We start from the raw sequence: 26,568 nt of genomic DNA on the forward strand, positions 1-26,568 counted from the left end.
AACTGACTTTCTAAGTTGCTAGAGTAAATTGGTTCATTTCCTTCTCCTATCCCAGGCTTCTTAGTCTGTATGTCAGTGTATCACTTTCCTGGTACCAAAAAAGTGTCTGTATTGCTTAAGTAAATCTTTATGTGTTAGTAGAATTATACACAGGGACTCTCTCTACTCTCTCCTTCTCCCCATCTCTTTCTTTTTCAAATCTCGTATTTTTATGTATCTGTCTGGTAGTATTTATGAAGTTCAGGTTTTGCATAATTTTTTATTGAAAAAATATAGTTGATATACAGTATTGTGTCAGTTCAGTTCAATCGCTCAGGTGTGTCCCTGCGACCCCATGGACTGCAGCACGTCAGGCCTTCCTGTCCATCACCAACTCCCAGAGTTTACTCAAACTCATGTCCATTGAGTCGGTGATGCCTTCTCATCTTCTGTCATCCCATTCTCCTCCCGCCTCAATCTTTCCCAGCATCAGGGTCTTTTCCAATGAGTCAGTTCTTCACATCAGGTGGCCAAAGTATTCCATTTCAGGTATATAGCATAGTGATTCAGTGTTTTTGCAGATTATATTCCATTATAGGTTATTAGAAGGTAATGGATATAATTCTCTCTGCTAACATGTAAATCCTTGTTGCTTATCTATTTAATATATAGCAGTTTGTGTGTTAATCCCATACCCCTAATTTGTCCCTCCCTCCTTCCCTCTCCTCTTTGGTAACCACAAGTTTTATTCTCTAAGTCTGTGAGCTTGTTTCTGTTTGTTTAATTTAATACTTTTCCAAATAGAAATATTTCCAATGATTTATTTTGCTACTTTGGGTAGTTAAACCATCTATAACCAATTATTCCTTAAATCTTTGGTTATATAATGATTCAAATCAACCTTGATTACACACACACACACAAACTAAACAGAGAAACAGTCTAATCATGAATTATTGGGAATCCATAGGTTAGCTTATTTCTGCTTCAGTAAAATATGACTTAATAAAATAGAGATAATACCATTTACTGCTTCCAGGTCTCAAGTACAAATCAGGCAATGTCAAAGTACAGTATTTAGAATTCTGTGAGAATAAGGCTGCATAATATTTGAGACATTGCTATCAATGATTGTTACAAATAAGCTTTAGCCTTTACTGAACATCAGCTATATTCTCAAGACATATAGTGTGCTAAATACATTACAGTCATTTTTACATTTTAACCTCAGAACTCTGAAATGTAGGCATTATTATTGACCCTGTTTTACTAAAAAATAAATTGAATCTAAGTTTGAAATAAATTGTCTGAAGATATAGCAAGTAAATTTTAGATACAGTAATTGAAAGCTGGTCAACCTAATTTCAAAAGATAATTTATTAATTGTTTCCCAACTTAAGATACCGATGTGAATTCAATTATTTCAGTAGTTATATTATTATCCTAATGTGTATTAGGAAAAAAAGTAGTACATTTAACTCAAGATATTACAGATGTGATTTTTAAGACTGAGATTATCATAGGCATTTAATTTTAAAGGTGAATTAGTTTCAGTATAAATATTAGATAATAGTAAAGATGACACCCAGTTCAGTTCAGTCACTCAGTCGTGTCTGACTCTTTGCAATCCCATGAACCACAGTACACCAGGCCTCCCTGTCCATCACCAACTCTGGGAGTCTACCCAAACTCATGTCCATTGAGTCGGTGATGCCATCCAACCATCTCATCCTCTGTCGTCCCCTTCTTCTCCTGCCCTCAATCTTTCCCAGCATCAGGGTCTTTTCAAATGAGTCAGCTTTTTGCATCAGGTGGCCAAAGTATTGGAGTTTCAGCTTCAAAGATGACATCCAAATATGGCAAAATTAGGAAAGTGGTATTTGATTGATGAAACTTTAGGAAATTCTAGAATGACCTGTTGTTCATCTCCAGTCACTAGCATTACTAAGAGGGTCCTATTCAGAACTGGTACTAGGGGAAATTGGTGAGTTTATAGTTAATACGTATTATAATCCAGAAACAGCATGCTCTTGGGTTACCATAGAACCATTCTCTATGTATTTGGAACTCATTTCCTCTTTTCAAATTTATCTGACTCATGTTCATTATTTAAATGTCATGCTTCCTGGGAAACTATCAAACAAGTTTCTTCTATAAGTTAACTTTTTACTGTAACAGCAGTATTTATTACCCAAAACCATAGGAGTGAATAATTATGGTTATTTCAGGCATTGTGTCACAGCCAGAATGTTATTTATGAGGAGGAAGGCTAGGTCCTTCTAATGCTTCCTAAATCATGCCAAGTAATTGTGATGTCAAACTGGTTGTAAAGGTGACTCTCCTTTCATTACCAATAGAAGTCATATCACTTTGAGGTATATGTTTGTTTTCTCTCAGGACAAATAACATTTTTCCACTTAAATGGGAAGCAAAAGTTTAACAACTTCAAACAATTATTTAATTTTAAGTCATGTCAACTACTATGAAGATATATTGAGCATCAGTTGTGTACCATCCATTATTTTAGGCACTGAAGATACAAAAAAGTAGGCACAGTCCTTGCTCTTGAAGTGAACTGAAAGCAGCTCAGTCATGTCCAACTCTTTGCTACCCCATGGACTATACAGTCCATGGAATTCTCCAGGCCAGAATACTGGAGTGGGTAGCCTTTCCCTTCTCCAGGGGATCTTCCCAACCCAGGGATCAAACCCAGGTCTCCCGCATTGCAGGAAGATTCTTTACCAGCTGAGTGACTAGAGAAGCCCAAGAATACTGTAGTGGGTAGCCTATTCCCTCTCCAGTGGATCTTTCTGACCCAGGAGTCAAACCAGGGTCTCCTGCATTGCAGGTGGATTCCTTATCAACTGAGCTATCAAAGAGTCCATATATATATATATATATATAAAATTGAATGAGTGATATGTGTGTGTGTGTTCTGAGATGAGATGGAGTAGGAGTATGAGAAGTAATCAGGACTAGAGGAGAAATGTATAGATGATTATGTTGTAGGGCCATACGCCCTGTACTGGCAAGCCTGATGTGTCTCTTAGTACAGAAAAAAGGCATTACCTCATCCAGGCCAGGGATGCTTAGAGAAGGCTTCCTGAAGGAGGCAGGATTGAGTTGAATCTTCAAGAAAAAGTAAGAGTTAGCCAAGCAAACAAGGGAAAAGATCATTCAAGGAAGAGGGAATAGAATATGCAAATACATGGAAGACAAACAGCTGTCACCTTTGGGAAAGAGCAAATAGGTTCATGTGGTAAAGGTTATCTTGAGCTGCGATTTAAACCTACACTCTTTTTTCTACACTGTGTGATACTATATACTCCTGATAGGCTACAGCCTTGGAATAGGCAATCGACTTAGAAGATGCATGCTTGACATGGAGGCTCATGATTATTAGTACAAAACTGATGAAGCCAACTATTGCATTTAACTAACAGCTCACTATTTAGAATCCTGAATCCTTCAGAAGTATGCTAATTTAAAATGCAATGACTTGATGACATAAATCAAAGCAAGATCTTCTAGGACCCACCTCCTAGAGTAATGGAAATAAAAACAAAAATAAACAAGTTGGGACCTAATTAAACTTCAAAGCTTTTGCACAGCAAAGGAAACTACAAACAAGGTGAAAAGAAAACCCTCAGAATGAGAGAAAATAATAGCAAAAGAAACAATGGACAAAGAATAGATTTCCAAAATATATAACCAGCTCATACAATTCAATATCAGAAAAACAAAGAACCCAATCAAAAAGTAGGAAAAAGACCTAAACAGACATTTCTCCAAAGAAGACATACAGATGGCTAACAAACACATGGAAAGATGCTCAACATCACTCATTATTAGAGAAATACAAATCAAAACTACAGTGAGATACCACCTCACACCAGTCAGAATGGACATCATCAAAAAGTCTACAAACAATAAATTCTGGAGAGGGTGTGGAGAAAAGGGAACCCTGTTGCATTCCTGGTGGGAATGTAAATTCATACAGCCACTATGGAAGATTGAATGGAGATTCCTTAAAAAACTAGGAATAAATTACCATATGACCCAGCAATCCCACTACTGGTCACATACTCTGAGGAAACCAAAACCGAAAAGGACACACATACTCCAATATTCATTGCAGCACTATTTACAATAGCGAGAACATGGAAGCACCTGAGATGTCCATCGACAGATGAATGGATAAACTGTGGTACATGTATACAATGGAATACTACTCTGCTATAAAAAGGAATGGATTTGAGTCAGTTCTAATGAGGTGAACATACCTAAAGCCTGTTATACAGAGTGAAGTAAGTCTGAAAGAGAAAGATAAGTATTGTACAGTGACTCACATATGTATGGAATCTAGAAAGATGGTACTGATGAATTTATTTTCAGGGCAGCAGTGGAGAAACAGGCATAGAGAATAGACTTATGGACATGCGGAGAGGGGAGGAGAGGGTGAGGTGTATGGAGAGAGTGACATGGAAACTTACATTACCATATGCAAAATAGATAGCCAATGGGAATTTGCTGTATGTCTCAGGGAACTCAAACAGGGGCTCTGTGACAATCTAGAAGTGTGGGTGCGGAGGGAGATGGAAGGGAGATTCAGGAAAGAGGGAGCATGAATGTATCTACAGCTGGCTGATTCTTGTTGATGTATAACAGAAAACCACAAAATTCTGTAAAGCAAATATCCGTCAATTAAAAAAAATAAAGTGGCAAAAAATAAAATGCAGTGAATGCAATATAAAGTAAAAGCCACATGAATTTATCTATTATTTAATAAATGTTTATTAAGTACCAACTATCAGAGAATTCAATGGCACCCCACTCCAGTACTCTTGCCTGGAAAATCCTATGGATGGAGGAGCCTGGTAGGCTGTAGTCCATGGGGTTGCTGAGAGTCGGACACGACTGAGTGACTTCACTTTCACTTTTCACTTTCATACATTGGAGAAGGAAATGGCAACCCACTCCAGTGTTCTTGCCTGGAGAATCCCAGGGACGGGGGAGCCTGGTGGGCTTCCGTCTATGGGGTTGCACAGAGTCAGACACGACTGAAGTGACTTAGCAGCAGCAGCAGCAAGTACCAACTATACGTTACAAAATTATGCTGGTGGAGAGATACAATGATAAACAAGCTATGCCCTGTGCACCTAAACACACGAAAATAAAATAACAAAAATGGTCTTCCTTGAGTCTGAAATGTGAGACAAGCAAAAAAAATTTACACAATATAATCCTGGCCTTATTTAATAGAAATGGGCTGTTTTGGCTATTATCAGAGATATATTGGTCTGTTTAGCAGTTTTATCTCTATGGTAAAGTAGACATATATCAGTCTTGATAATATTATTTCCTAAAATCATTTAGTGTCTTCATCTTGAATTTTTGCTCATTACAAAAACGTTCTGACAGTAATTTCACTATTCCATCTAGGAATAAAATGTTTTGACAAAATGCAGGTAAGATTCTAAATCTCTTGGCTGTTCTAATCCCTATTTTCACTTAATATTACCATAGTATGTCTGATCAAGCAGGAGCTTGTGATTTAGTGCTTATGACTATTTTCTGAGGCCTCATTACTGTGGTAGGAACTAACAGACCAATATGTATTACAGACTAATACAAAGAAGCAGAAATGGACTATGAGAGAATCAGCAGAAAGGGTAGTAAGCCTTTGTTGCTTCTCCAATAAGCAACTATCTTTATCTTATTAATTGTACTAGACTGTTTATTATATTCAAACATAGAAAACAGAATGGCACAATGAGGCACTGTGTATCCATAGCCCATCAACAATAAACATATTAGTATGTATATCTAAAGAATGTCTCTTAAAAAATAAAAACATAAACCAGTTATTACTTAAACATGTATAGCAGCTCCTTCACATCACTGAATATATGCCTAAATGTTCAAAGTTCCAACTGTCTCATATATGTTATTTTTATTAACAATTGTTAGGATCAGTATCAAAATAAAGACCACACATTGCAATTGGCCAATATGTTGTTTAAATCTTCTTAAATCTCTAAGGATCACCTTCAATTTTATTTTTCTCACTTGCAATTTAAATGTGGCAAAAAAGAACCTAGGTGCTGATTGCATTCCCGTAGTGTCACTTGACATGTTCATTAGTTATATCATTAAATTAGCATTTGGATCTAAAGATGTCTTCTAAATTAGATTTCTCCTACATTTTATTTTTTTGACAAGATTATTCCATAGCTGTACATTCTGTCAAGAGATACAGCATCTAGTCATCTTTCTTTTTGTGATGTTAGTAACTATAAATACTTAATACCTAGATCTGAATTACTTTCAGAAAAATCAATTTATCCTTGTAACTGTGTTTGAACAAAATACTGTGTTCTTCATATTCCCATCAATTGAATGCAGAAAAAGAAAAATGGATGCATATGATATTTCTTCTTCCAGAAAGAAAGAGAGAGAATGGGGGGAATGTGGGGGAGAAAGAGAAAAAAAGTATCAATGTTAAAAATCACTACACTTAGGAATCGAATAACTGATAATATCACACACACATCAGACACATTATTTCATTAATGTTATAGAAATCCAAATGAATAAAAGCCATTACTTTAAAACAAATGCTGTAATTGATATTTTCAAGTCTCATGCGATCTCAGCACTATGAAGATTACTTTTGTAGAAATTGTTTCTATTTATATCTGCTTACTGTCAGATTGAATAAAGTGAAGCACGGAAGGTACCATGTCACATGGACTCATAATTAAAATCACATAGAAAATCAATTGTAGAAATGAGAATATACTGAACACATAGTTTGGCGCTATCTTACACAAAATGGTAAAATCTCTAAGCTAATAAAAGAAGCACAGGTAGAGATGCAACGAAGAGAGAATTCAAACTAGGGCCAATGATTACTTTTAAAAAGCTTCAAAGGATAGGTAGGATTTGAAATAGGTCTTGAAAGGTAAAATATGTTGAAAGGGAGATTGGAAGGCATTCAAAATGGAAGACAATGAAATGGAAATGGATAGTAGCCTGGTTTGGACAGAGAGTGGTGGATTAAAGATGAATAGAAATATAGTCACTATACTGACTATGGAACTAGATATTCTAGAGTACAGTTTGAGCACAGCTTCTAAATAGTGGTGTGCCTGCGTTAGTCTTTGTGAAGTTATTTCTCCACTGATCTCCATATTATATTGGGCACCTACTGATCTGGGGAGTTCATCCAATATGAAACTGGAGATCAGGGGAGATATAACTTCAGAAAGAACGAAGGGATGGTGCCAAAGTAAAAAAAAACACCTGGTTTTGGATGTGACTGGTGTTAGAAGAAAGGTCTGATGCTATAAAGAGCAATATTGCAGAGGAACCTGGAATGTTAGGTTCATGGATCAAGGTAAACTAGAAGTGGTTAAACAGGAGATGGTAAGAGTGAATGTCGACATTCTAGGAATCAGCGAACTAAAATGGACTGGATGGGTGAATATAACTCAGATGACCATTATATCTACTACTGTGGGCAGGAATCCCTTAGAAGAAATGGAGGAGCCATCATAGTCAACAAAAGAGTCTGAAATGCAGTACTTGGATGCCATCTCAAAATGACAGAATGATCTCTGTTCATTTCCAAGGCAAACCATTCAATATCACAGTAATCCAAGTCTATGCCCTGACCAGTAACGCTGAAGAAGCTGCAGTTGAACGGTTCTATGAAGACCTACAAGACCTTTTAGATCTAACACCCCAAAAAAGATGTCCTTTTCATTATAGGGGACTGGAATGCAAAAGTAGGAAGTCAAGACACACCTGGAGTAACAGGCAGTTTTTATTCCAATCCCAAAGAAAGGCAATGCCAAAGAATGCTCAAACTACCACACATTGCACTCATCTCACACACTAGTAAAATAATGCTCAAAATTCTCCAAGCCAGGCTTCAGCAATACATGAACCGTGAACTTCCAGATGTTCAAGCTGGTTTTAGAAAAGGCAGAGAACCAGAAATCAAACTGCCAACATTGGCTGGATCATCAAAAAAGCAAGAGAGTTCCAGAAAAGCATCTATGTCTGCTTTATTGACTATGCCAAAGCCTTTGACTATGTGGATCACAATCAACTGTGGAAAATTCTGAAAGAGATGGGAATACCAGACTACCTGACCTGCCTCTTGAGAAACCTGTATGTAGGTTAGGAAGGAACAGTTAGAACTGGACATGGAACAACAGAGTGGTTCCAAATTGGGAAAGGAATATGTCAAGGCTGTATATTGTCACCTTGCTTATTTAACTTATATGCCGAGTACATCATGAGAAATGCTGGGCTGGATGAAGCACAAGCTGGAACCAAGATTTCTGGGAGAAATATCAGTAACCTCAGATATGCAGATGACACCACCCTTTTGGCAGAACATGAAGAACTAAAGAGCTTCTTGATGAAAGTGAAAGAAGAGAGTGAAAAAGTTGGCTTAAAGCTCAGCATTCAGAAAACTAAGATCATGGCATCTGGTCCTATCACTTCATGGCAAATAGATGGGGAAACAGTGGAAACAGAGACAGACTTTATGTTTGGGGGCTCCAAAATCACTGCAGATGGTGACTGCAGCCATGAAATTAAAAGACACTTACTCCTTGGAAGGAAAGTTATGACCAACCTAGATAGCATATTAAAAAGCAGGGACATTATTTTGCCAACAACATTCTGTCTAGTCAAGGCTATGATTTTTCCAGTAGTCATGTATGGATATGAGAGTTGGACTATAAAGAAAGCTGAGTGTCAAACAATTGATGCTTTTGAACTGTGGATTTGGAGAAGACTCTTGAGAGTCCCTTGGATTGCAAGGAGATCCAACCAGTCTGTTCTAAGGGAAATCAGTCCTGAATATTCATTGGAAGAACTGATGTTGAAGCTGAAACTCCAATATTTTGGCCACCTGATGTGAAGAGCTGACTCATTTGAAAAGACCTTGATGCTGGGAAAGATTGACGGCAGGAAGAGAAGGGGATGAGAGAGGATGAGAGACGATGCTTTGAATACATCACTGACTCAATAGACATGAGTTTGGGTAGGCTCTGGGAGTTGGTGTTGGGCAGGTAGACCTGGCATGCTGCAGCTCATGGGGTTGCAAAGAGTCGGACACGACTGAGCAACTGAACTGAACTGTGTTAGTCTGGGTCTTCTGAGAAGCACATACCACGAGAGATTTAGCCCTGCTAGAGCTTACTGCAGTAAATGCCTATGAGAGAAAATAGGAGAGAGCCAGAAAAGGTCAAGAAAGTTGTCAGACCATGATTTAGGTCTGCCACCTGTAAAAGAGAAAGAGAAGAAAGGAAGGAAGGTTTTAGACTGCAGTGTAGCTCTGAAAATTTCTACAAAATTGGGAGTTTTTGAGCAAAGTTGTTTGTCAGAGGAGTTCTGTATCTCCCAGTCATAGACAAGGAACAGCCCTTAGTAACTCTGACTTTGGTGCACAATGGAGATGGATTTCAGAGCCCAACAGCTGGAACCATGGTCCGTTGCACTCCCTACCCTGAAGGATACTTTTTTGTAGCTTGAGTAGCTAACGTTTTGAGTTACAGCTCTACCATTTAACAAGGGGAATATACTGATATAGATTTGCTGACAATTAAATGAGAATGTATCTATAAAATGGAAAAAATACAGTTTAGAAGTTGTTTTGTTTTCAGATATGACAGTAGCTTTGATGATTATGGCAAATAAATGTAGGGGTAAGAATTTTTCTTTAATTGGCTTACAGATAGAAAATGTATAGTCTTCTTGGCAAAAATGTGATATTATCAAACTGTAGCATAGGAATGAAAAAGCACTTATTGAGAGAGAAGTATGAAGAGAACCATCATCTCATGGGATTTGCAGATAAAGCAATGGGAAGGACACATTGTTAGTAAGAGGGAACCCTATTGCATAACTGTCATATTAAGTAAGGCAATATATTAAGAAATATAGAAACAAAATCTTGAACTCAAATGTTGGCTGTAATCATGAAAAGAAAAAACTATAAATGAAACACAGGAGAATTGATCTATAGACAGGATATCTAAGCAGATATGTCAGGTTAGAGGAAAGAAGATGCAAACTTTATCACTGTGATTTCAAGTTAGTATCTTGGGAATGTTGAGGGCTTAAAAGGTTTTAAAAAATTAAAAAGTTTAAGTTTAGATACTATGAATCCATTTAAATTTTAGATTTCTGAAATTGTGGTATATGCAAGTTATTCCTATCTAAAAATGAAGGTTAGCATCCTAGGAATAAGTTAGATCATCAGTAAACAAACTTGGGACTCAATAAAATAAAAATGAACTTGTCACTAAGAGAATTCATATTGTCACCGAGAAAACAAATGTAGAGCATAGTGAAGTGAAACCAAAGTCAAGACTTTCATTTAATTCCTATCTGGCAAGTAGGCAGAGCTAGGGCTTTGAGAGTTAGGAGGGTAAGAGGGAAGAAATAGTGAATTCAGAAATTTAGGAGGCAGTCCAGTGCCAGGCCTGGGACGGGGGTGGAGATGGAGATGGATGAGGGGAAGTTATGGAGGAAGCAGGCTCTGTAGGGAAGTGCTCAGAGGAGGTGCAGGGAGAGTAGGGTTCTGTGGTTTGAGCCTGAGGGTGAAGCTGCCCGAGAAGGAGGATGGGCTAGCATTCTGAATGCCAGATGGATAACTGTTGTGCTACACCATTTGTAATTATTTGTGGGCTTAGCCTCATTTCTACCATCTACATGGCAGCCTGAATTGGCACAGACTTCTGATATGAGTATCCATGTACAGTTCAAGAAAATTCCAGAAATTTGAACAAAAGCATCTGAAATGATTGCTAGTGATGATGCACATGAAAAGACTTGCAAAGATGCACTTTTCCGATATTCTGGAAATATATATATATTTGGGATTGTGGAGACAGTGTAACACTCTACCCAACACATACTGGTATAGCCCACTAGAACTTGCACAAACTCTGGGAGATAGTGGAGGACAGGGAAGCCTGGCACGCTTCAGTCCGTGAGGTTGCAGAGTTGGACATGACTTAGTGACTGAACAACAACAGAGCCCACCAGAAAGGACAGAGTTATAGGCTATGTGACACTGAGCTCCGTGGGTTGTACTACTCCACCAGACAACAGCTGCCTGAGAATGTGTCTGGAAAGTTCGGATGGGCCTTCTGCCTGGCTTGTGTCTCTGCTCCCTTAGAGTTCATGGTTTCTGCTTTCTCTATCTGGGCTGCTCATACCAACCAGAAAAAGTACACTTTAATGAAGGAATATCATGTGGCATGAGTAGGAAGCTGCCTGCTTTACATCTGTATTATTTTTTGATATTATATTTTCTCTTATTTTCTCCATTGTTTTTAATTTAATCTCTTTTGTGGATATTTCACTTTATCCTGAAAATTCATTTTATTTATTCATACAGACTATTGTTTCTTAACACACTAAAATTTACCTGGAGTCTGTTGCTGCTGCTGCTGCTGCTAAGTCACTTCAGTCGTGTCCGACTCTGTGCGACCCCATAGACGGCAGCCCACCAGGCTCCTCCGTCCCTGGGATTCTCCAGGCAAGAATATTGGAGTGCGTTGCCATTTCCTTGTGATTCCATATTTCAGACAAAGTAATCTAGGTTCAGAGATCATACAGGAGAAAATGGGTAGACACTTGGTACAAATTTGTGAAAGAAAATTGGTAGCTGGAGGCTGACCCAAAGCAAGTTCTGCCAATGACTGTTAGACTTTTCAGTAAAGTAACTTTATCTGTTTAACTGGAAACACTAGTTTCTTTGAGAAACCTCTTATCATTGTTAAAACTTGTATTCACTTTACTGTTGTAGATACCCAGTCATTCAGAGGTATTAGTGCTATTTTCAAGGACTTAGGTTATCTAAAAATGAAGAAATTATCTAAGATCTTTTCCCCTAAACATTGGCATATAGCTGAATCTGAGGTGAAATATCACAATTGTTTATCTATATTTTGTCTGTTTACAAGGAAGGAAGTTTTTACATGGAATTTTGACTTTGTAACTGAAAGGATTCCAGTTCAGCCAGACAAGAGGATTAATCTTATTCTTATTATTTTTAAAAAGCTCTCCTTAATAGGTCAATAGAATTTTCACTGTCACTAAATTATTAGGGATTTTTGTTCTTTCCCATCTCTGCTTCATGTTATGTGGCAGCTTAGAAGAGAGGGGAATTTGGGGAGAATGGATACAGGTACATTACTTTGCCAACAAAGGTCCGTCTAGTCAAGGCTATGGTTTTTCCTGTGGTCATGTATGGATGTGAGAGTTGGACTGTGAAGAAAGCTGAGCACTGAAGAATTGATGCTTTTGAACTGTGGTGTTGGAGAAGACTCTTGAGAGTCCCTTGGACTGCAAGGAGATCCAACCAGTCCTTTCTGAAGGAGATCAGTCCTGGGTGTTCTTTGAAAGGAATGATGCTAAAGCTGAAACTCCAGTACTTTGGCCACCTCATGCGAAGAGTTGACTGATTGGAAAAGACTCTGATGCTGGGAGGGATTGGGGGCAGGAGGAGAAGGGGACGACAGAGGATGAGATGGCTGGATGGCATCACTGACTCGATGGATGTGAGTCTGAGTGAACTCCGGGAGTTGATGATGGACAGGGAGGCCTGGCGTGCTGTGATTCATGGGGTCCCAAAGAGTCGGACACGACTGAGCGGCTGAACTGAACTGAACTGATATGTATGGCTGATTCCCTTTGCTGTTCACCTGAGACTATCACAAAATTGTTGATCAGCTATCAGATCAGATCAGATCAGATCAGTCACTCAGTCATGTCCGACTCTTTGCGACCCCATGAATCACAGCACGCCAGGCCTCCCTGTCCATCACCAACTTCCGGAGTTCACTCAGACTCACATCCATCGAGTCAGTGATGCCATCCAGCCATCTCATCCTCTGTCGTCCCCTTCTCCTCCAGCCCCCAATCCCTCCCAGCATCAGAGTCTTTTCCAGTGAGTCAACTCTTCACATGAGTTGGCCAAAGTACTGGAGTTTCAGTTTTAGCATCATTCCTTCCAAAGAAATCCCAGGGCTGATCTCCTTCAGAATGAACTGGTTGGATCTCCTTGCAGTCCAAGGGACTCTCAAGAGTCTTCTCCAACACCACAGTTCAAAAGCATCAATTCTTCGGCGCTCAGCCTTCTTCACAGTCCAACTCTCACATCCATACATGACCACAGGAAAAACCATAACCTTGACTAGACGAACCTTTGTTGGCAAAGTAATGTCTCTGCTTTTCAATATGCTATCTAGGTTGGTCATAACTTTCCTTCCAAGGAGTAAGCGTTTTTAATTTCATGGCTGCAGTCACTATCTGTAGTGATTTTGGAGCCCAGAAAAATAAAGTCTGACGCTGTTTCCACTGTTTCCCCATCTATTTCCCATGAAGTGATGGGACCAGATGCCATGATCTTCGTTTTCTGAATGTTGAGCTTTAAGCCAACTTTTTCACTCTCCACTTTCACTTTCATGTAAAACAAAATGCTTTCTTTTTTAAATGAGTGCTTTCTTTTTAACATAACATTGGGGTCACAGAGTAAAATTCTCCAACTGCCATATGTTTATTTCGGCTAAGTACCATAAAGAAGGTTCCCCCATAATGACCCTTTGGAGCTAAGAAAATTATTACAAGGCCTAAGGCTTTCGCTGGTCATTAACTTCATACTATGGTCTTTATTTCTTATGTGAAATGATGTACCTTTCATTACCTAAACCCTTCCTGGTGCGTATCCACATTATTTAATGTCTTCTAACTCAGTTATTTTCAATATAAATATGTTTTAAACATTGAACTTTAAAAATCTTATTCCATTACTGCAGTACTTGACAGATTTTTTTTTAATTTAACTTAGTAATTTCTTACAAAATCCTAAATCTGTCTTTAAAAAAAAATGAGAAAGAAAAAAATTAAGAGGCAAATAATGAACATTGGTCAATAAAATATTTCAAGAAAAACTTTCAACTTTGGAAATCAGAAGAGGAATGAAATAAAATTTTTAGTTAAAATTGTTTAGTGATCTTTGAAATGACAGCTTCATCAGGTACAGAATTTTAAATATACAAAATAAGTCAACTATATGGAAGACAAGGCACCAATGGTATATTCACTTTCTAAGATGGCTAAAAAAAAATAGAAAGAAAGTGATAAAAATATAAGTGGTTTGTGGGCAACAAAATTCAGAGAAATGCGTATTTTTGTTTATTTTTATTAGGGGGTTTGGTTGGTTGCTGCTCATTGGAAACATATTTTCAGGTAGAGGGAAAGAAAATAGTTGGAAATTAAAAATTAAAAAAAAATATAGAGAGAGAGACAAATAATTTTAAAGGCCATATTTGATAAATCAAAGCTCCAGAGAAGATAAAACAACGAGTACAATTAAAGCACAAAGAGAAGGATCAGCCTTGGTTAAAAAATATTATTTCTTTCTCACAGATTGAAAAATGGAAAAGAGAGAGAAATTACAGAGTGCTTTTAGAAATATAGAAGATGGAAAATGAGTACCTGCTTGTGGGGAGCCTTAAAATTCTCAGTAAAATAGGGGGTGTGGTCACCACTCCTTTTCTAACCAGTATCACAGCTTCCTTAACTTGGTAAACGCCACTACCAGCCACAGTGCATTGACTACATTTACCGCTTTAAAAAGCCTTGAAACTTTTCTCCTTGTTCCTGACAGTATTAATGAAATGCTTCCATTAAGCCATAAATTAGGCTAGTATTTTATTGAATTAATTTATTTAGATTGAGTCTGATTACTTAGGTATCATGATAATCACTCTGGAAGCATTTGAATAAAATAACCCAATTAATTTAATAAATTCTTAATTTACTCTTGCATTCCAGATATAATTAAAACATCAGTTTTAACCTATTAATATGGGCTTAGCAACTTGGTTTATCAAATGAAGATATACTATATCAACAAACAACACTGTCACTCATAAGAACTTTCTCTGAAAACATGATCAAGTCATGTATTTACATTTACAAATTTCAGAAAAAAAATGAATGATGATAGCATTATTATTATTTTATATTTGAAGTAAGTTTTACTCTCAAGTGAAATTCTGATTTCTTAACAAGGTAGAAGTAGTTAATTTTGATCCTACTTATGCATTAGTGAATCTGATTATGCATTAAATCACTTTCTTTCCTCAAGAACTATATATATTAAGATTTTAAGAACTGCTGTCAATAAACTAGTACATTGATCTTAGCCCTTCTAGTATATTCTCCCAGGAAAATTCAGTAGCAGCTGTGTATAGAGACATAATGAAATGAAAATATATATATAGGCCTTGTTATAACTGTGATATTTTCAAACTAGAATCACCCATGCTAGTCTTAATTAGAGTTGAGACCCACCAAGATGAAGTTCAAGTAACAGAAAAAACTACATCCCCTTGACAAGGTTGCCTGCAGTATTTTTAAGTCATAATTTGCAATGATGTGGCAAGTTTTCCTGAACCAAAGAATCATAGGACTACTGATTCCTTGTGATAAAAAATATCACCACTTCAGAAACTGGAAGCTTTCATGAACTGCATTTTGAAAAGCCACGCATACTCGAAAAACGACAAAGTGTCCCCTGCATTCTGGTGTTCTAGTAACAAACACTTCGACCTGAAAAACATGGGGAACGGAACACAGGCATTTCTTTTATCTGAGGACTTGATGAGAGAAATGATGCCTGGTAATCCTTGAATGGTAACACATACCACAAGGAGTCAGATCTAGAAGCCAGGGTGAAAAGTAGGTGCACAAACCTGAGATCAATGTTGGTGACTTAGTTAATAAGTTAATTCAAAAATTAAGATTTTTTTAATACTGCTTGTACCAGCCAGGGAAATGCTCCAAAACACTATTCAGATCTTGCACTGAGGAACTTCTATTTCTCTGCCCATTGCTGACTCCTGGCTTCTATCAGCCAAGCTTACCTTGGTATGGTTTGGGTTTGATAGCTGTTAGTTCTGTGTTAGATGCAAAGAGTGCATATGGGGATGATTTTTTTTTGTCTTCTTTTTTATTGTATCTTTTTTATGTTGCATGTTGCTTTTGGTATCAGCCTGAGTCTTTGCCCAGTATATGATAATTCTGCTGTTTTACTGTTTATTAGTGAACATATCTTCATTACGAGTTTTTGGAAAACTCATCAAACTCAATTAATAAGTTTTCTTCATAGCCCATTTGGAATTATTCCTAATAAAATGATAAAACATGTAAAAATAATTAGCCTAAATTATGTCTTCCTTTTAGGTTAGTAATCTTGCAATCACTGCTGTCTTTGGCAGCTGTTATCAACAATTCTACAAATATATCTCTGCCTCTATTCTCAGAAAAACAGTTCATTCTTGGGGGAGATGTTTCACAAAGTCCAAACAAGTAGTCATCTAACTAGAATGAGCATCAGAGTCACAAGAATGCTGGTTTCTGAATCATCCCTCTGCTATTCTCTAAAGCTTCTTGGCAGAGAGGGAAAGAGAGCTGTTTCTTCCACTTCATCTCCCTTCTTTGTAGCACTCTCATAATTCCCCAAAGAAAATGAAAAGGAGTCGCAGCATAACCACACAGCAACAGTGTACAATCAAAGAGAAAAGTGAACCTTCATAGAGGACGTTAGGATCAGCCTGGCATACTTGCTCATCTTGTTTGCTACTGACTGATGGTGTCATAGGAACTCTCAACCTCTGCCAAGGCCCTTCTATTATAGAGTTAAAAACCTAAAGGTTCAGGAGCAGCAGAAAATCAGAAGCCAAAACAAAGTCTCTTGCATTTGTGATATATGTTCCTTCTTCTTAAAATTAAAAAAAAAAAAAAACTTCACAATAGTTCACAATTTATTTTAAAAGAGATGCATATGGCCTGCTTAAAAGACAGATATTTAGAATACATCTGTACTAGATTTTGCACACACACACACACACACACACACAAACGTGCTACTGAAAGTCAGCTCAGCCAACCCTCTGTCATTAACTTTATTTGATCAGCTCTGATTAGTAACTAAGAACAGTTGGTATCCATATGGAATATTTCTTTATGGTGCTCTGAGGGGAATGGATTTACAAAGTTGTTTTCAAATTATATTCATCCTTGTTAGTATATTTAAAAAGAAAAAGAAAAAACACACTGCGTTATATACATTCTCATTTTCTTGTCCAAACAGTTTGTTGCAAGGAGACTACATGACTACCTTGGGTTATTTTAAATTTCTTTTGTCTGTAGCTATATTTCTGGCCTTCATATGTGTTTATTAAGTGTAATATCATCTGCTTTGTCTGGCTCCTCAAAGCAGCAGCCAGATCATAACAAAGGGAGTGTTGAGAAATACTGTTAACAAGATCAAGATATATACGCAAATATGTGTGGCCATCAGCCTTCCTTCATCACAGGAAAGTATTTAGGACAAAGAAGCAGAGTGCCTTGTTCAAAGCAAATCCATGGCATGAATGCCATTCTTATTATCACTTTCAACTCTGATCTCCCAACCTTGCTTTTCCATCTTTTCATTCTCCTATAAAGCTTTCTTTTGTTCTAATTTTATCTCAAACCCGTAAATCCCTGATACCAACTCTCTACTCTCTCATGGATGCTTGTTTTTTTGATTGTTATTTGTTTATTCTCACAACTTCTCAAATACATTTTTCCTCATTTTCTTCAGAAATAATGCTATTTTTTTTTTTTTCATTACTTTCCTCTTCCTTCTCACCCTGTCCTTCCAACCTATGGAGATAATTCTTTATATATATTTTTCCTGAAGGGAGAATTCAGCCTCTTTGTGTCTAGTTAGAGGGAAAGGAGGGGAGAGAGGTATAGTTCTTTTGAAGTATTTAGTGTCCAACCCATAAGACCCAAGCAAAAAAATATTTGAGTCTTTCACTGAGAGATGGTAGCACAGCCTTTAGGTGTGGAAGCTCCCTAGTGTACATAAACTTTCTCCCAGGTCTTTATTTCTAGGTACTACTGAAAAGGGATTTTGCAAATCAAATTAAAATCCCCAGTCATCCGACATTAGGATAGATTATCAAGTGGGCCTGACTTAATCACATGCATCCTTAGATCTGTGTCTAGAGACACAGGAAGTCAGAGACGTGCTCCTGTAGTTCTGGGGGAAAAAAAAGACATACTAGTAAGGAACAGTGAGTAGACTCTAGGAGCCAAGAGGGATCCTTGGCAACATTATTTAAAAATGGGGACATTCCTAGAGCTACAAGGAACTGAATTCTGCCAACAAGCTTAGTGAGCTTGAAAGAGGATGTGGAGCCTCAGACAAGAATGACAGTGTGATCAACATTTGGTCGAAGCCTTGATTATAACCATGTGAAACACTGAGCAGAGAACCTCAGCTATGTTGTGTGCAGACTTCTGACTTACAGGAACTGTAAGGTAGTAAATTTGTATTTCTTTAAGTCACTAAGTTTAGAGCAATTTTATACAGCAATAGAAAATTAATAAATTCTTCATAAATAAATTGCAAACAGCAAAGTTTGTCATATACCTGCTATTGCATGGTTAGGTTCTAATATGCTAAAATTACTTTTAACAAACAAAACTTCATGATTCCAAAAAGAAAGAGAAAATAGCTCAAAAGACCTGTTTGTTTAGTAAAATCTATATCTATAGCTAATATGGATGCTGAAATAAGTTATTATCAGTATCAATATTCTTTCTATATTAAGAATTCAGAATATAGGAAATTATAAGCAACAAACTACTATTATAACATTACAAGTATTCATTGATTTTAACTTTTGGATATTGAACAATGGCCTTAGAATCTTACTGAACAATGGCCTTAGAATTGGATACTGAATAATAGCCTTAGAATACTTTAAAATTACTACTTCTAAGCTCTTTAACGAAGTGCTTCAAAATACTGTATAAAGAAGAAACTGGACTCACCAGAACTCCCTCCACTTCTGTTTTCATCCTTAGGGAGAAACATGTCCACAATGTTGATAACAAGGGACAAAAAATAACAAAACTTGGGGCAGATTCCATTCTTTGAAAGTTTTTTCCAGTGTAGAATCTGTTGTTAACTCTTGTCTCTCCATTGTATGATACATATGACACCTATTTCCCAATCCCCCTCCCTTTTTTCTTCCTAGTAAAAGCCCTTTTAGAGTCCAGAAATTGGCAATATATCTAGTCCCCAAGGAGGATTTTGATTTATGCCAGTTAGACCATGGCATTCCTTATTCTAGAGGCAGACTTGTGAATTAAGTTTTCCCAATCAGATGGAAGAGAAGGAATATTTTCTAGGTTTAAAGGCGAAATCTTCCCCTTCCTCTCCTGCCAGCAGTTAATAAGAATTCATATTGTACAAGATGTCACTGGCAGTCATTTTGAAACCATAAGGACAATCAGCCCTAGGAAGTAGCTGAGTACAGCAGAGGAGAAAGAAGAAAAGGACATGGATCCTTGATTATATTAGGCTTCTCATTACAACACACTTGGAGTACATTCTAGCTCTATACTTCCAATTATATTAGATAATACACTTCTTTGTTGGTTAAACCTCTTGGAGTTGGGGTTTTCTGTTATCTGCAGCTCAAATGTCCTAACAGATAACGTGAAAGATCAATACGCCCTGTCAGTATGCTGTTTAAACTTCAGCTGAGCTTTATTCTCAAATGTAAAGCATTTCAAAGGCCTGTAGAATTTCATCTCCAGTTTCCCAGGCAACTATCACATGTCACTCATGGATGTTCTGAAGCTCACAGGTAATATTCCATCTCATCACCTCAATTTTAAACCTGGAGAAAGACAAATGAAATGGGTGCCAAAAAAACCTCAAGGCTACAGAGATGAAAGAAAAGAATAAAAATCCAAGAGGCAAAGGAAAGTAAACAATCTACTCTGCCATCTAATCTCCAACTTTCCACTCTTTGTTTTCTTTTCTCTTTTATAATGCTGCATGAGAGATTCAAAATTAGATATAAATTTTCTTGCAAGTCCTTCTTTCTGCATTAGTTTTCTGGATTCACTTGACCCTTGCATACAAGTAATACCACCTCCTGCAGAGAAAAGATTCAACAGTTCCAAAGTCATAATCTAAAACCTTTTGTTCTTTTCTCTGCCACATCATAAGAATAAAAATCAGTCTTAGAACTAAATAGGTATAACAGGCCTTAATGTAAATCATATGAATGCTAATATTCTTTCTCTCTAAATGTCTCTTCAGTAAGGCTGAATGATATGCAAAATGATGGCAATAAAATTGAAAGATTATCTTAATCAAATTTTTAATGCTTTTTTCATCATAAGCAATAAGTTGGAGATATTAATAATTTCAAGCCAGAGTTGGTAGCTCTGTTCACAGTTGCTTTGGATAGTAACCAAATGAGGCTTTCATTCAGGCTACCAAAGAAATTTCTTGAGAGACAAAATATTCAAAAAAGATGAGGACTTCTATGTATCTAAGAAGTACTTAGCCAGAAATCCAGAAAGCTAGGTCATCCCTCACTGAACTGTCTATTGGCTCCACAGTTGGCTTCTTGGCTTTCGCTTCTTTCCTGCTATGATCTATCATCCACACAGTAGTCTGCACCATCCTGTTAATCATGAAACAGAGCATCATCTCTGCTCAAAATTTCCAACAACCTCCCATGTCACTCAGAACATTGTGGCCATCAAAACTCCATGTAATCTGACCTTCTACTACCCTGTTTGACTTTATACCCCATGCTACCTTCCTTCTCAAAGTCTATCCCATCCTTCTTGGCCTCTTTGATGTTTAAAATGCCAGGCATGCATCCACTGAGTGCCTCTGGACTTATGCATCCTCTTCCTATAAAGTTATTCTTGGAGGTATTTTCTTGGCTCATCCACTTTAAATAGGTTTCTGCTGAAACGTTCCCTTATTTGTTCAGATACATTCATTACTCCCTACCCAGTCTACACAAAATAGCGCCTTCTGCATCACTTCCCATCCCCTCAGCCTATTTTATTAGTTTTATTCATAGTATTTGTCATCATTAGACTTATTACATAATGTATTGTCTATTGTACATGACAGTATGAGTTCTGTGATAGCAGGAACTTCCCTTTGTTTGCGGCTTACATCCCCACACCTAGAACCAGGTGTAGGAAGCTCAAGGCCCTATCTCCTTCCTTCTAATTATTATCTGTGAATCAATTACAGTTTGATGCATTATATATAATACATACAAAAATTAAAAAACTAAAATTTGTTTTATACCTCATCTGGCACTGAGGCCACAGCTTTCAACTATTACATAATTGACTATGCTATGATTGTTGGGATGTTCCTCTAAGTTTGTAGTGCATATCACTAGCATTACCATAATGTCAATATTCTACTTAAATTTTGTCCTTTGAATTCATCTACCCAAATACAATAGCTCAGTCTTTGCAGTTAATTCTTCTTCATTTATTTACCCAGCAAAACAAGTTCAAATCATGTAGTTTAAAGTTACCTAATGTTATAATGTCTCCAGAATATTGTTTCATTTGAATTTTCATAAATTCATACAGTAGATGTTTTCAAATGACATAAATTTTTCTTATTGACATTATCTATATCCTAATTTTCCCTATGAAGTCCTCAGTAGGGCTCCTTAAAATGTTACTGGGGGGAAAAAAAAAACACAGACACACTGATATGCAGGTCAGTGGTTTATAAAAGACTATTTCCATACTGAGGCTAGTCAGCTTACACTGATTCAGTCAAAGTCCAATATTTAGAGTGTTCTTTGACTTTTACCAATTCAGAGACTTTTATTTTCCAAAATTTAATTTCAATCTCCATTTTACTAATAAAATTCATTCTACTTATAGAACAGGAAAACTCAGCAATGCACAGAGAAAAAATCCTCTTGATCTATCTAAAACTCATGTCCCAAACTAAAATGTAGTCCCTGTAACTGGGAAGATATGCCAATAAAGCCACTGTCAATAAGATCCATGCTCTAGAGAGAGACGCTGGAGCTTTATTTTACTTCCAGGAGATGCACCATTGAATAAATCTGTACTACATTTTCTTAAATCACAATCTAAAATAATAGAGCAAATGACTGAAAAATTAGGTTTATGCTTGAGCCTCCTTTATATATTTATCATGACATTACAGGAGTACATGGTACCTCCAGCCTCCTGGCTGCCACATAGACAAGCTAGTATCCAAGAGCATCTAAAATGTAGCCATGATTTTACTCAGAATATGCATACCCTTAGAATTAAATCTATATTTATTGATTGATACCTACTATACTCTTCCAGGGGCAGGGGAACCAAACAAACTCATATCGCTCAAGAAACTTATACACAATCATCTCACAAAATCAGAAAGTTTAACCAATATACATCAGGTTTCTCAGAGTAAAGAGACAGATGTTTTCAGGGGATTTCACCTCATAGTAGGACTTCCCCTGGTGGTTCAAATGGAAAAGAATCTGCCTGCAGTGCAATCCTTGGGTTGGGAAGATTCCCTGGAGGAGGAAATGGCAACCCACTCCAGTATTCCTGTCTGGAGAATTTCATGATCAGAGGAGCCTGGCAGAATATAGTCCATGAGGTTGCAACTGAGTGACTAACTTTCACTCTCAACCTCATAATGTATCTGATTTTGCACCATTTAAAAAATTTCCTGTCACCTGGGGCCTCTTATAAGAAGTAGACTCCTTGGCTCGCTTGCCACTGAATCTGAATCTATTAGATGACAGCCCAGATACACAATCCATTATCAAGAATCGGAAACCAGCAGAAAGAGAGAATAAAACGAATTTCCAAATCTCTCCCTCTCCACTCCTTTGTCAGTCTGAATCCAACCCCTCTGGTGCTTCTCCTCCCTCTAGTTCACAGAGCTAAAAATATTGTCCAGCTTGATACAATAATGATAACTATAATCACACAAATCGCATATTCCACTCCGCATGAAGCTGCACAGAGAACTGATAGCCTTGTGTGGGGCAGTCATGTATCAAAGCAGCAGGACCTCTGCAGAATTCAGGAAATGCCAGTGCTCTCCTTCACTTTATGTTCCTTGGAACCTTGTGGTCTCTCTCAATTGCTGTACCAGAGAGCAGGTAATCCATCAAAAGAGAAACATTATAAACTATCCCTCTGCCTTCCCAATGCCTTTCTTCCCTCTACCTTGTGATTTTAAGATTGAAGCTGGAAGGAGTTTAAGATAGTGTGGAATGCTTGAGGCTCTCAGAATTCTGTCCCCAGCATTTTGATCTTCATCCTGTCCCAAATGTTTCTTATTAGTGTGCCCTACCCTGCTCTTGGGCTTCCCTTGTGGCTCAGCAGGTAAAGAATCTGCCTGCAATGTGAGAGACCTGGTTTCGTTCCCTGGGTTGGGAAGATCCCCTGCAGAAGGGAAAGGCCACCAACTCCAGCATTCTGACCTGGAGAATTCCATGGAATGTATAGTCTCTGGGGTTGCAAAGAGTCAGATAAGACTGAACAACTTTCACTTTCAACCTTTCTGAGCTTCCCCCATTGTTCAGTTGGTAAAGAATTGACCTGCGATGCAGGAATCCCTTATGATTATACAGTAGAAGTAAGAAATAGATTTAAGAAACTAGATCTGACAGAGTGCCTGATAAACTATGGATGGAGGTTCGTGACATTGTACAGGAGATAGGAATCAAGACCATCCCCAAGAAAAAGAAAGGCAAAAAAGCAAAATGGCTGTCTGAGGAGGCCTTACAAATAGCTGTGAAAAGAAGAGAAGTAAAAAGCAAAGGAGAAAAGGAAAGATATTCCCATTTGACTGCAGAGTTCCAAAGAATAGCAAGGAGAGATAAGAAAGCCTTCCTCAGTGATCAATGCAAAGAAATAGAGGAAAACAATAGAATGGGAAAGACTAGAGATCTCTTCAAGAAAATTAGAGATACCAAGGGAACATTTCATGCAAAGATGGGCACAATAAAGGACAGAAATGGTATGGACCTAACAGAGGTGGAAGATATTAAGAAGAGGTGGCAAGAATACACAGAAGAACTATACAAAAAGATCTTCATGACCCAGATAATCACGATGGTGTGATCACTTCCACTCACCTAGAGCTGGACATCCTGGAATGTGAAGTCAACTGGGCCTTAGGAAGCATCACCTAAAGCTTCCTAGTGGAGGTAATGGAATCCCAGTTGAGCTATTTCAAATCCTGAAAGATGATGCTGTGAATGTGCTGCACTCAATATGCCAGCAAATTTGGAAAACTCAGCAGTGGCCATGGGACTGGAAAAAGTCAGTTTTCATTCCATTTCCAAAGAAAGGCAATGCCAAAGAATGCTCAAACTACCGCACAGTTGCACTCATCTCACACTCTAGTAAAGTAATGCTCAAAATTCTCCAAGCCAGGCTTCAGCAATACATGAACCGTGAACTTCCAGATGTTCAAGCTGGTTTTAGAAAAGGCAGAGAACCAGAAACCAAATTGCCAACATCGGCTGGATCATCAAAAAAGCAAGAGAGTTCCAGAAAAACATCTATGTCTGCTTTTATTGACTATGCCAAAGCATTTGACTATGTGGATCACAATCAACTGTGGAAAATTCTGAAAGAGATGGAAATACCAGACTACCTGACCTGCCTCTTGAGGAACCTGTATGCATGTCAGGAAGCAACAGTTAGAACTGGACATGGAACAACAGACTGGTTCCAAATTGGAAAAGGAGTATGTCAAGGCTGTATATTGTCACCCTGCTTATTTAACTTCTATGCAGAGTACATCATGAGAAACACTGGGCTGGAAGAAGCACAAGCTGGAATCAAGGTTGCTGGGAGAAATATCAATAACCTAAGATGTGCAGATGACACCACCCTTATGGCAGAAAGTGAAGAAGAACTAAAGAGCCTCTTGATGAAAGAGAAAGAGGAGAGTGAAAAAGTTGGCTTAAAGCTCAACATTCAGAAAACTAAGATCATGGCATCCGGTCCCATCAGTTCATGGGAAATAGATGGGGAAACAGTGGAAACAGTGTCAGACTTTATTTTTTTGGTCTCCAAAATCACTGCAGATGGTGACTGCAGCCATGAAATTAAAAGATGCTTACTCCTTGGAAGGAAAGTTATGACCAACCTAGACAGCATATTCAAAAGCAGAGACATTACTTTGCCAACAAAGGTCCATATAGTCAAGGCTATGGTTTTTCCAGTGGTCGTGTATGGATGTGAGAGTTGGACTATAAAGAAAGCTGAGTGCCGAAGAATTGATATTTTTGAACTATGCTGTTGGAGAAGACTTGAGAGTCCCTTGGACTGCAAGGAGATTCAAGCACTCCATCCTAAAGGAGATCAGTCCTGGGTGTTCACTGGAAGGACTGATGTTGAAGCTGAAACTCCAATACTTTGGCCACCTGATTCGAAGAGCTGACTCATTTGAAAAGACCCTGATGCTGGGAAAGGTTGAGGGCAGGAGGGGAAGGGGATAACAGAGGACAAGATGGTTGGATGGCATCACCGACTAAATGGACATGGGTTTGGGTGGACACTGGGAGTTGGTGATGGACAGGGAGGCCTGGTGTGCTGTGGTTCATGGGATCACAAAGAGTCAGACACGACTGAGCGACTGACCAGAATTGAACTGAAAAGCCCATGAGCTTATTCATGAGCAGGAGTCCTTGGTTCGATTCCTGGGTTGGGAAGATCCCCTGGAGAAGGGATAGGTTACCCATAGCAGTATTCTTTGGCTTCCCTTGTGGCTCAGCTGGTAAAGAATCCACCTGTAATGCGGGAGACCTGGGTTCAATCCCTGGATTGGGAAGATCCCCTGGCAAAGGGAAAGGCTAGCTACTCCAGTATTCTGGCCTGGAGAATTCCATCGACTGTATAGTCCATTGGGTCATAAAGAGTCGGACACGACTGAGCGACTTTCACTTTCACTCTCCCCTGCTCCTGAAAGACATTGGACTTATCCAGAGAGCAGTTACAGATTCCATAAAAATTGCATTGAGGTTGTGTGCTTAGTTGTGTCTGACTTTGCGACCCCATGGACTGTAGCCCACCAGGCTCCTTGGTCCATGGGGATTCTTCAGGCAAGAATACTGGAGTGGGTTGCCATGTCCTCCTTCAGGGGATCTTCGCAACTCTGGTTTCAAAGCCAGGTCTCCCGCATTGGAGGTGGATTCTTTACTGACTGAACCACCAGGGGGCGCACTCACAAATGCCATAGAAATTGCATTGAGGGTAAGGATGCTTTTCTATCAGATTTGTCAAGCAGTCTGGTTCAACTTCCATTTCCAGATAAGACCTGTGCTCATCCCTGAATGCGCCAGCACTTTTGCACAGTTTCCTCAGGTGTGAGTGAATGTGGGAGTATGTATATGTTAGCTTTTCTTCATGCTTCTGAGAGGGCTTCCCTGGTGGCTCATATGGTAAAGAATCTACCTGCAATTTGGGAGACCAACGTTTGATTCCTGGGTCAGGAAGATCCCCTGGATAAGGAACTAACAGCCCCTCCAGTAGTCTTTCCTGGAGAATCCCATGGACAGAGGAGCCTGGTGGGCTACACTCCATGGGGTCACAAAGAGTCGAACACAACTGAGCAATTAACACATACATGCTTTTGAGAGAGAAACAGTAAAGATCCATTAA

The sequence above is a fragment of the Bos javanicus genome, chromosome 1 (genome assembly GCF_032452875.1).
Source record: "Bos javanicus breed banteng chromosome 1, ARS-OSU_banteng_1.0, whole genome shotgun sequence".
Classification (NCBI taxonomy): Eukaryota; Metazoa; Chordata; class Mammalia; order Artiodactyla; family Bovidae; genus Bos; species Bos javanicus.